Raw genomic sequence first — 12,992 nt, forward strand, 5'->3', positions numbered from 1 at the left:
TATCTATCTATCTATCTATCTATCTATCTATCTATCTATCTATCTATCTATCTATCTATCTATCTATCTATCTATCTATCTATCTATCTATCTATCTATCTATCTATCTATCTATCGCACTCTAGCTAAGTAAACTTCTTTTTTGTAGAATTAATATTGTGTGATCTGTTTCTTGTGCCACTTGGCGCACCATGCACTCAATGTTTTCTTTAAGCAAGACATTTGTTAATATGGTTACTTTATGTCATGTTGTTTCCAGTGGCGACTGGCGATCTTTGAAAGTGATGATCCTGCCAGGTGTGCCCCCAATTTGTTTTCAAAATTTGCTTCTCGTTCTCCCTCACTCTCACATTTACTCTCTTGCCTCTCGCTCACTCTAACACATATTCTCTCACATACCTATTTCCACTTATACGCCCACTCCTTGTTACTCACAGAAAAAAACTCCTACTTACCGGTCTCGTTCTTACTTACAAATACACTTACACACACTCACCCTTTCACACTCACTCACCGAGGTCTAGAGCAACTGCACCCGCTGCACCATTGATAGCTACACCACAGACACACTTTAATTGTCTCTTACAATCTCCAATCACAAACCCCATCTAATGCACTCACACTCTTTCACTTCATGTATTCATACTCACTCTCAAACTCTGACTCTCTCTCACTTTCACTCTCATTCGCACTCATAAGCACACACACCCTTCCACTCGGATCCAGTGGTTCACCAACAACAGATACTCCACTACCATATACTCACCTGGGCCAATAAGCTCACAATGTGGATAAACCGCTGGGTGGTGGGGGTTTTGGGAGTCAAGTTTTATTAAAAACTTTCACAACCAGTTTAGGATTAGTTTATACAATACCTCAGGTCAATTTTCAATGAACCCTTTGCAGATCAACAAGTTCTTCCCTCTGGTCGATGGACCATTAGTTGAATATAGTTGATGGCGATAATTAACATAAATTAGCTTTTCTATTCTTTAAGTAAATCACCACAGGCTCAAAAAGTTTTAAAAATCTTTATCTAAAATTATAGGTGCGTATATGGTGAAAAATGCTTTTCCTATGTAAACTTTGGCGCCGTTTGACAGATCTTCATAAAATTTTCCAGACAGTTATAAGCAAGTCACAAAATGCTATTCCTATGGCAACTAGGTTCTAAATATAACTGGTGACTGTCAGTAGGAGATATATCTCCTACCTGCAGTCATCAGTTATAGTTCTAGTTTCCATAGGAAAAGCATTTTTCACACTATATATATATATATATATATATATATATATATGAGTGATGTCACTGACCATGTCATGAGTGATGTAATATGTGACGTCATCAGCAGTGCATTGCAGGCGCGCAAGTTATAGTGAGTCCAACTAACTATAACATGGGAATTTCAATGGTTTTATGTCAATAAAATTTCCAGCTAACTATAACTGGTGTGAAACCTATGGTTTTTTCAGTGAATTTAATAGGTTTTTTAAATGCTAATTCCTAACTATAACCGGTGTGAAACCTTTGTTTTTTTCAGTGAATTTCATAGGTTTTTTAAATGCTAATTCCTTTCTATATCAAGTTTCTAACCTATGGTTTTTTTTACAATTTGCTGTTTTGTGTAAGTATTAATTGTTAAGTTTTTTTTTAATCATTTTTTCCTGGGGCGCTCTGGGTGCGCGCTCCGGTAAGCTCTCCGGTAAGCTCTCCGGTAAGCTCTCCGGTAAGCTCACCAGTAAGCTCTCCGGAAAGCGCACCCAGAGCGCTACTTTCGTTCGTGGAAAAAAATATGAATGAAAAGTTAATAACGCAAAACATTTCGTACCATACAAATAAAAGCAGGTTTTTTTTAATAAGGAAATGAAAATGATTATGCATTTCCGTAAAACTATGATGACGTGACTTCGGCGCACAACGTAAGCGCCCCCGGAAGCGCCTACGTTTGCACCGCGTGTGCGCCCCCAGAAGCGCCTACGTTCGCGCCGCGTATGCGCCCCTTAAGCGCTCCGGTGCGCGCAGCGTCAGCGCGTCAAGTCATGTGACCTTAAAATAACACTTTTCATTTTACAAAGAATGAAATCCCCACCCATTTCCTTCACTTCTTCTTTCACTTTTGTGACTGCAAGACCTGCCTTTTTGCTCCTGGATCTTTCTTGGTTTTACCATGGCTGCCAGAGAATCCAGCAGTGATGATGAACCTGAATTCATCAATGAAGAGCCTACTCAACGAAAGGTTAAGGAACATTTTATTTGGACATTTTTTAAAATACCACCTAACCAAAAAAAGGTGAATGCTCCAAAAGTGGAGTGCAGGATCCGCAAAGAAGTCTTGTCACGGGGTAACCCCTTAAAAAAATACTCATTTGGAAACTTCACGATGATCCGGCATGTGGAGAGGAAGCACTCCCAGAATTTTGCCCGGGAAAGTGTCAGGGCTCTGGCACAAGAGGTTCCCAGTGATGGGGCCTCAACATCCACCGGAGGAGCAACTTCCTTCTGGGAGGGGGCAATCGCAGGAGCTGGTGCCAAACATTCAACCTGCTTTTAACCATGGTGCCCTCAGATGCAGATACTGCAATCAACTGCTTACCTTTGGAGAACAAAGTGTACAGCTCATGGTTCGAGCATTAGAAAACCATCGCTGCCCTTTCTACCCCTAATTTTTTTTGTTCTTTTTGCTCCTGTTGAGCAGTTTCCATTCCCTGTTTTTGTTCCTGTTTTGAAAAAAGAAGAAAACAAAAAGTTATTTTCAGAACTACCTCCAATTCTCATCAAAGAGCTATATTCTTTAAAAAATGAAAAAGAGTAAGTGAAATGGAGAGCATTGATAATGGAAAGGAAAATGAGTAAGAAAGAACAGAAAGGTATGAGAGGAGAAAGGAAGTGAAGTAGGGGGAAAGCACCATGTGAAAGGTCTTGCGTCAGTCTTACACCTGCTGTGAGGCAGGCGCAAGATTTTGACGCAACAGCATCCTAAAAGTGACGCAGTGAAATCTCATAGATTTCACTGCGTCGCTATTACGAAGCTTTTTGTGGGGGAACGCCCCCTCTGCATACATTATACCTGACGCAGGTATAATGTGACGCAGGGTTTTAAAAAGTGACCCATCTACCTAGATGCGTCACTTTTTTTAAATATAGCGCAACAAGGCGCATTTTTTTACACCGCTGGTGCGATGCGTCACTTTTCTGTGCGCACTCCTTACGACATTCCATATGTGTCATATTTAATGTATGACGAATCATGTCGCAAGGAGTTACAGATACGTCAGTATTTCTGACGTATCTGTAAACACAAAAGTGACGCATTGCTGGAGTGCGTCACAAAAGTGACGCAACTCCAGTAATGCGTCCTTTCACATGGGGAAAGCACCATGTGAAAGGTCTTGCGTCAGTCTTACACCTGCTGTGAGGCAGGCGCAAGATTTTGACGCAACAGCATCCTAAAAGTGACGCAGTGAAATCTCATAGATTTCACTGCGTCGCTATTACGAAGCTTTTTTCGGGGGAACGCCCCCTCTGCATACATTATACCTGACGCAGGTATAATGTGGCGCAGGGTTTTAAAAAGTGACCCATCTACCTAGATGCGTCACTTTTTAAATATAGCGCAACGAGGCGCATTTTTTTACACCGCTGGTGCGATGCGTCACTTTTCTGTGCGCACTCCTTACGACATTTCAGATGTGTCATATTTAATGTATGACGAATCATGTCGCAAGGAGTTACAGATACGTCAGTATTTCTGATGTATCTGTAAACACAAAAGTGACGCATTGCTGGAGTGCGTCACAAAAGTGACGCAACTCCAGTAATGCGTCCTTTCACATGGGGAAAGCACCATGTGAAAGGTCTTGCGTCAGTCTTACACCTGCTGTGAGGCAGGCGCAAGATTTTGACGCAACAGCATCCTAAAAGTGACGCTGTGAAATCTCATAGATTTCACTGCGTCGCTATTACGAAGCTTTTTGCGGGGGAACGCCCCCTCTGCATACATTATACCTGACGCAGGTATAATGTGGCGCAGGGTTTTAAAAAGTGACCCATCTACCTAGATGCGCCACTTTTTAAATATAGCGCAACAAGGCGCATTTTTTTACACCGCTGGTGCGATGCGTCACTTTTCTGTGTGCACTCCTTACGACATTCCAGATGTGTCATATTTAATGTATGACGAATCATGTCGCAAGGAGTTACAGATACGTCAGTATTTCTGACGTATCTGTAAACACAAAAGTGACGCATTTCTGGAGTGCGTCACAAAAGTGACGCAACTCCAGTAATGCGTCCTTTCACATGGGGAAAGCACCATGTGAAAGGTCTTGCGTCAGTCTTACACCTGCTGTGAGGCAGGCGCAAGATTTTGACGCAACAGCATCCTAAAAGTGACGCAGTGAAATCTCATAGATTTCACTGCGTCGCTATTACGAAGCTTTTTGCGGGGGAACGCTCACTCTGCATACATTATACCTGACGCAGGTATAATGTGGCGCAGGGTTTTAAAAAGTGACCCATCTACCTAGATGCGTCACTTTTTAAATATAGCGCAACGAGGTGCATTTTTTTACACCGCTGGTGCGTCACAAAAAGTGACGCACAGGCGGCGCAAAACTGTCGCAAGACCTTCATAAATAAGGCCCTGGATTTTCCCCGTGCTTCGCTCCCTGGTGCGCTCCCCGGTGCGCTTCCCGGTGCGCGTACCGGGCGCTCCCCCCGCGCAAATAAAAAAAATATATTTTATAAAAATGCCCCGCAGGACCCTATTTTAGCCCCCACATCAAACCTAGGGGGTCAGGAGGGGGTCTACCCTGCCCCCTTATAGTCATTTCTCCCTTTTTTTATGTCACCTCTTGTGTCTCGATCCTACCGAGACACAAGATGGCGGCCGCTCCGGACTGTTTCGAATGTTTACAGACACCCGTGAGCCAATCAGCTTTACACGCGCAAGTCGCGTGTCGCGCCTGGTGCGCTCCCCGGTGCGCGCACCGGAGCGCGCCTATAGATATATATATTTTTTTGAACCTAAATTACTCAAAATCCACTGGAGCACATATCTTGAGACATAGCAAAGGCACATTGGGCTACCAGTCATACAATTTTGCCAAGTTTGGTGGAAATCCATTCAGCCATTCGGGCTAAAAGTGAAATCGACCGCCCTTTGGAAATTAACATGGGGAAAACGCGTTTTGGGACCCCCCTTTTATCTCGGCTCCCGCTTCACGAATCCCCCCCAAACTTTCAGTGAAGGACCGTAACGCCGCGAGGCCATTTTGAGGAAATTTTCAGTCAGATTCGTCAACCGGCGCCAAAGTTATTCCAAATAGAATTTTGAGATTTAACATTGAAAAAAATCCTTACTATAACTACCTACTGGCGGTCGTGTATGTATATATATATATATATATATATATATATATATATATATATATATATATATATAAGTCGAATGCAGAGCCCGTTTTCGGAAGGAACCACACCGGACATCACTTGAGGCTCGATTCATTTTAATGACAGCTTGCCAGCAGAGGATGTTTCAGGCGAGTAAATAAGCACATCTTGCCAAACGCGTTTCAGGGATTTATTCCTTTCTTCAGTTGCTTCAGGATGGCCGTGACAGTACCAGCTGGTGCTGCAACGAGCGGAACGGACATGACAGGCTTCTCTGCAGAAAGAAGCAGGTTAAGCTCGCATGGCAGCTAAAAAGCAGGGCAGAGGCTTTTTCAAGTGTTGAGTGCAACAATTATCGGACATTAAGACTTTTTGAAAAGCACCCACTGAGGTAACAATATGCGCAGACTACGACTCCCAGGAAGCCGTGAGGCCACGCCCATTAGGGCGGGATTAATGTATATAACAGTAGTCATGCGCTGTATCACGCTTTTCTCTCAGCCATCCTGAAGCCACTGAAGAAAGGAAAAAATCCCTGAAACGCGTTTGGCAAGATGTGCTTATTTACTCGCCTGAAACATCCTCTGCTGGCAAGCTGTCATTAAAATGAATCGAGTCTCAAGTGATGTCCGGTGTGGTTCCTTCCGAAAACGGGCTCTGCATTCGACTTGTATTTAACGGCCTGGCCCCAGGTCGTGGGAGGCACCCACTACTCCGGTGGGTCCGTGACAGTACCAGCTGGTGCTGCAACGAGCGGAACGGACATGACAGGCTTCTCTGCAGAAAGAAGCAGGTTAAGCTCGCATGGCAGCTAAAAAGCAGGGCAGAGGCTTTTTCAAGTGTTGAGTGCAACAATTATCGGACATTAAGACTTTTTGAAAAGCACCCACTGAGGTAACAATATGCGCAGACTACGACTCCCAGGAAGCCGTGAGGCCACGCCCATTAGGGCGGGATTAATGTATATAACAGTAGTCATGCGCTGTATCACGCTTTTCTCTCAGCCATCCTGAAGCCACTGAAGAAAGGAAAAAATCCCTGAAACGCGTTTGGCAAGATGTGCTTATTTACTCGCCTGAAACATCCTCTGCTGGCAAGCCGTCATTAAAATGAATCGAGTCTCAAGTGATGTCCGGTGTGGTTCCTTCCGAAAACGGGCTCTGCATTCGACTTATATATCTATATATCTATATATATCTATATCTATCTATATACATATATATATATATATATATATATACACATATATATATATTAACTACTGGGGCAGTCGCCAGTAGGTATATATAGTTGAGACCTAGTTACATAGGAAATCCGCAACATTCTATTGGGAATAACTTTGGCGGTGATTGATGAAATTGCGTGCAATTTTTTCAAAATTTTGGCCAGCTCAGTTCTGCTCCTTCCCTGAAAGTTTTGGGGGGATTCGTCATGCGAGGGCCGAAAAAAAAGGGGGGTCCCAAAACGTGTTTTCCCATGTTATTTTCCATAGGACGTTCAGACACGGCTACAGCCAGAACCTCTTAATGGAATTACACCAAACTTTGCAAAATTGTAGGGACTGGTACGCAGAAGTGCCGTTTCTATATCTGGTGAAAATTGCTCCAGTGGTTTTTATGAAAAGTAACTTCAAAAACACATATATATCTATATGCGCGCTTTGAGCGCTTACCTGTGCGCGTACCGGGGAGCGCACCCGGCACGCCACGGAATTGCACGAGCGGAAAGCTGATTGGCTCTCGGGTGTCTATCAACATTCCGAACAGTCTGGAGAGTCCGCCATCTTGTGTCTCGGTAGAATCGAGACACAAGAGGTGAAAAAAAAAGGGGAAATGATTAAAAGGCGGCAGGGTAGACACCCCCTTACCCCCTAGGTTTTCTGAAGGGTGCCTAGAAGGACCACGAAGGGCAAAAAAACTATTTTTTTCTTTTTTTAATTTTCGCGGAGTGCCCCCCTGGTACGCGTACAGGTACGCGTACCACGAGGAAAAACAGAGAAAAAAATGTAGTTTAAATAATGAATTTAGAGTGTTTAGAGGTAGAGTAGCTGACAAAAGAGCTGTTGTGTTGTCTGGGTGAATTAAGTACCTACAAGTAGTATTTTTTAATTACCCCGTGACTTTTGTGATTTTGTGGGCCTGGGGGGTCCTTGTGGGACCCCCTGAGCAGGCCTGGGGGTTCAGGGTGCTTCCCTTTGCGTGGTTTCCACCTTTGTTTCACTGCTTTCTTGTGCCTTGGTTCTAACAAGGCATAAGATGGCGTCCAACACTTTCTGGTTTGGAGTGTTGACAGACAGCGGCAGCCAATCAGCATGCCTTCCCGAGAAAGCTGCATGCTCATTGGCTGTCAACACTTCTAACCAGGAAGTGTTGACATCCATCTTGTGCTCGATAGACAAAGGCAAAAGAAAGCAAAAAAAAAAACGTGAAGAACACAAAAAGGGGGAAGGGTACATACACCCTGACACCCTAGGCCTGCCAAGGTAGTCCCACTTTGACAAAAAAGGAACACATTTATTTTTTTAAAAAGCTGGTCTGTTTTTTAAAAAATTACCCCCCGGGGAGACCAAATCGGGGGAGGCATAGTGATGAAGAAGTGTGGGGGGTCGACAATCCCCCCACACTTCCCCGGGGACTGCCACCCCGGGGCAAAGCAATGCAGCCCCTTTGCGCATACTGGAGGCTCCTGATGGGCTAGTTGACTCCCAGGGACCCGCAGTATGCAAGGTGAATTAGTTCCTACTCTGCAAACACGCCAGGGGTTGCGCTGCAGAGAGGTGAAAAAAAGGGTGTGGCCTCATTACACCACTGAAATTGCTCCTATATAGTTAGTTGTACTAACTATATTTCGCGCACCCGCAATCCACTGCTGATGATGTCACATATTACATCATTCATGACATGGTCAGTGACATCATTGATGACATCTCAAATGACTCAATGATGACATCACTAATGACATAATTCACATGACAATCACATACACCTTTTCATACACTAGTAAAATCTTTCATCACTCTCTGTAAAATACAGAGTATCATATTTGAATCCATTGACACAGCAATACAAGTATCTAAAAACCCACTCATTGATTCCTAGAGGTATACACATATCTAATCACGTACCTGTAGATCCACTCATACATGCTGTCAATGAGCAATAGAACACCATCAAAAATACTTATACACCTGTATCGACATTACACACCAGCACACAACCTATTCACATATGAAGTTATCCTACTCACCTATGCAAACAATGGATCATACTTACATACCTACATAGCCACACACTTATACAAACACCACTTCATCTATTCAATTAGATAGTAAGTCATATTTAGTATATTATAAAATCATTATTACAAGTATACAGTTATCCATACAGTCACTCACACAATCATTGAGTCTTATGTATACTTATTTATATAAAACAACTGACACATATACTGCCTTTTATTTTTCTAGTTTGTTGGACATCTACCATTGAGAAATATATTTGCTCATCACCACACCCATAAAGATATTCACTCACCCAAACAACTGTTAGAACATGTCATTTTAACTTCATATATCTACTGAATCAACTATTCACACATCTTTGGGCAGTCACACACCCTCCACCGAACCACACACACATTCACTCTCCCATACAAATACTCAATTAACTAATCAATAACTAATATAGACTTTCACATAGCTAGTAACCAACTGGAGAACCAGTTTACACAACAACTGACAAAGTGATACAGATATTCACACAGTTTAGTCACTATCCACTATATTTAGTGAGACACTATACATTATTAAAGTCCTCCATCCAAATATTTATTTTTATATATCCACTCATACTTCAATGCAAATTGCTATATATATAATGCATATTTAAATAACAAAGCAAACTGCATTCACTGGATGATGTCATCAGTGATGTCATCATTGATGTAATTTGGGATGTCATCAGTGATGTCACTGACCAGGTCATGAATGATGTAATATGTGACATCATCAGCATTAGATTGCGGGTGCGCGAAATATAGTAAGTACAACTAACTATATAGGAGCAATTTCAATGGTTTTGTATGAGTGAAATGTCCAGTTAACTATAACACCCCTAAAACTTATATTTTTTGAGGGAATTTCAAAGGTTTTTTAAAAGTTAATTCCTAACTATATAAGTGCTGAAACCTATGATTTTTTTCAGTGAATATATATATATATAGATATATATTCACTGATAAAAACATAGGTTGGTAAGTTTTGGGGTGATTCATCAGACGGGGCAGAGAAACGGGTGGGGGGGTAAACAAAGTGTGTTTCCCATGTTAATTCCCATAGAGATTTTAGACACAACTGCAGTCTGAACTGCTGAACCAAATGAAACCAAATTTGGCAGAAAGCTAGATATCTTGGCCCAGTAAATTGTCTTTTTGTGACTTGGGGTAAATCTGTTCAGCATTTTTTTGAGATATGAAAGGGAAAACAAATTTGTACATCTAGGGACGCAAACCAACCATGAATCCTCCCGATCTGATGCAGTGATCTGCTTGGCTGCCAACACTTCAACCAGGATGTGTTGGCAGCCTTTTTGAGACCCAGCCGAGTCCCAAAAAAAAGCATTAAAAAAAAAAACACAAGGCGGCATGGTAGGAATACTGTAACTCCCTAGCCCTGATGCTGGGGTCCATCAAGGACCTCGCCTGGCCAAACAAGCATTTTTTTTAGCATTTTCATAGCAAACATCATGGCAGTTTCATGTATTTGCTGTAAAAAAAGCACAGTCTCCCATGCTTGTTTAAACATGTGCTCCCAGGTGGGTCAGGTCCCGGGGCTTTATTATTTAAAATAAATAGAGGAGGTGCCCGAGGCCTCCAACTGTCACCTACTCGGGACAATCCAATAGTAAAAAAATAAAAAGAGGAGGAGGGCCCATGGCCGCCCTTCTGAAACTCTTATGAGCCCTGGGGACCACCTACTCCCCGGGGCTTTATTATAGAAATGGAGCTGTTTGCTCTTGCTTGGCTGGAGCTTTGACATCTTCCACCAAGACAGGGCAAACAGTAAGTGTGCTCCCAGCAGTAGGGAGCAGGAAAACTGCTCCCACCTGCTGGGAACAGTCTTTTCATCTATTTTCCTGCCCACTGTGGAGAAACTTTCTGGGCTTTGCAAAGGCTGAGCAAGCATGTTTTCTTGGCAATTACACATTGTGAAAAGATCTGAAATCCTTTGTGAAGGTGGATGCATCATTTATTCATCAGAGCGCAATCTTTAGTGACTGTGACAAGTGTGTTCTTTCTTGTGCTCTCCTGGTGAGAGAAGAGTCCTTGGTTTTCCCTTTAAATTACTACGAATATGAAAATGTGCAAATCACCTGGAAGCCTTGTTCATTTGGCCTCACCCCGTTCACCATAGAAGTCTGCAACGGTCTACCCTCGTTTTTCCAGTACGATGGAAAGCTTACCAAATGGTCCCCCAGTGCGTTTCCGACAGCTTTTGGTTATGCATTCTTGATGCCAAATAATATGAGGACATCTCCAGCAAACAAAGAAGCACTCACTTTATCTAGTTAAATAGAAGTACCCTTGTTTGTTGGAGATCTACCTCATTGTAGTCTTGTTGTCTTCTTCATAGGAAAGTTCATGTTATAACAGATTTTTGGGTAAAGATGCATGAGGAACAATCGCATTGCATTTCCTTGTGGTCTATTAGGCAGATGTAGTGTAGAATATACACTAGACATATACCCAGCGAGTTAGCATTTACTACTCAACCAATTGAAAGTACTCCAGTTGGGTACATATTTTGTGCAAAACTGTGGACTCTTGTTGGATAAATGGGCAGGTGAGGTTCAGTTCTGGCCCAGTCATTCACAGAGCTACTGACACACCCACAGAGCTACTGACACACATTCACAGATCCCTGTAGCCACTCACACACCCACTCACCTACTCGCATATCCATTCACACACCCTCAAAACTACTCACAGACTCACTCATACTCACACACCCACCCACTCACAGCCCACACAACCACACTCTTACAGCCCGTATCTGACCCATATAGCTACTCACAGACCCTTACAGCCACTCACACACCCCTTCAAAACTACTCACACTTCCACTCATACACCAATACAGCCACTCACCAAATCAAATTCACGCACACACCATCAATCTACTCATACACCCATACAGACACACACAAACCCACTCACAGACCCAAACAGTCACACACAAACCCACAACCCGAGCCATATAGCTACTCACACACCCACTCAGACCCCTACAGCTACTCACACACCCACTCACCTCACAGACCCATACAGCCACTCACAGGCCCATACAGCTACTCACTGGCCTATACGATCACCCACTCTCAAACGATACAGTTTCCATCAGGAAAATAAGTTTAAAAAAATACCTTCGAAATTCACAATTAAAAAAAATGAAATTATAGAGACTTAGGATATAACATTTTCAAAAACCCTCAGAAATTCACTAAAAAAACAAAGGTTGGACATTACAATTGGGCTCAGATTTCCCTCGTACAAAACCAGTGAAATTCAGCAGTCAGTTACCAGAGCTAACTATAAGTTACGCCCCCGCAATGCACTGCTTATGACCTCACATATTACATCACTGATGACATTATCCATAGAACCATTCAGAGGCCCAGTCACACAGCCACACAACCATTCACACACCCAGTTACACCCATACAACCACTCACAAACCCATACAACACTTCGCACACCCACTCACACAAACACTCATATACCCAATGACACTCGTACATAACCACTCACACACCCACTCACACATCTACTTACACACCCATACAACCACTCACACACCCACACAACCATTCACACACCCAGTTACACCCATACAACCACTCACACCCATATAACACTTAGCACACCCACTCACACAAACACTCACACACCCACTGACACCCCTACACAACCACTCACACACCCACTCACACATCCACTTACACACCCATACAACCACTCACACACACAGTCACACACCCATACAAATACTCTGCCCCTCAGCCCTCCTTGTGGGCCAATGTTGGCCCTAGGGGACCCCATCCTACAAGGCCCAGCCTTAACTGAATGGGGATGGAGGCCACGTGGCCCCCTCCCCAGGTCAAATTCGGCATCCCCATCCCCCGCGACCCAGGCATAAATATATACATTTTTAATGGGGCTGGGGTCTGCACGGCCCCCCTCCCTGGGCCAATTTAGGTCCCGGGGACCCCATTCCCCAGCCATAAACAAATGGGTAAGGTGGGCTACATGACCCTTTCCCCGGACCAATTATTGGCACAAGCCCCCCACCCCCCTGGGCCTGGCCATGTCACCTGGGTGCCCTGGGCACACAGTGTGCACAATGGGGATCGCGAGGGGAACCTCAAGGCCCCCGCGTTTCCGGCTGGCTCCTGGCTTCCTGCTGTATGAAAAAGCGCTGGAGTCCCCACTTTTTTTTGCCATATTTGCTAAAAATTCGCAACATATTTAAAAAAAATGCTTTTTTACCCTGCAGAGTCCCTCTGGGACCCCAAGACCAATTCTTGGAGGTCAGGGTATCCCTACC

This window comes from Lissotriton vulgaris, chromosome 3_1, assembly GCF_964263255.1.
Source record: "Lissotriton vulgaris chromosome 3_1, aLisVul1.2, whole genome shotgun sequence".
NCBI classification, from domain to species: domain Eukaryota; kingdom Metazoa; phylum Chordata; class Amphibia; order Caudata; family Salamandridae; genus Lissotriton; species Lissotriton vulgaris.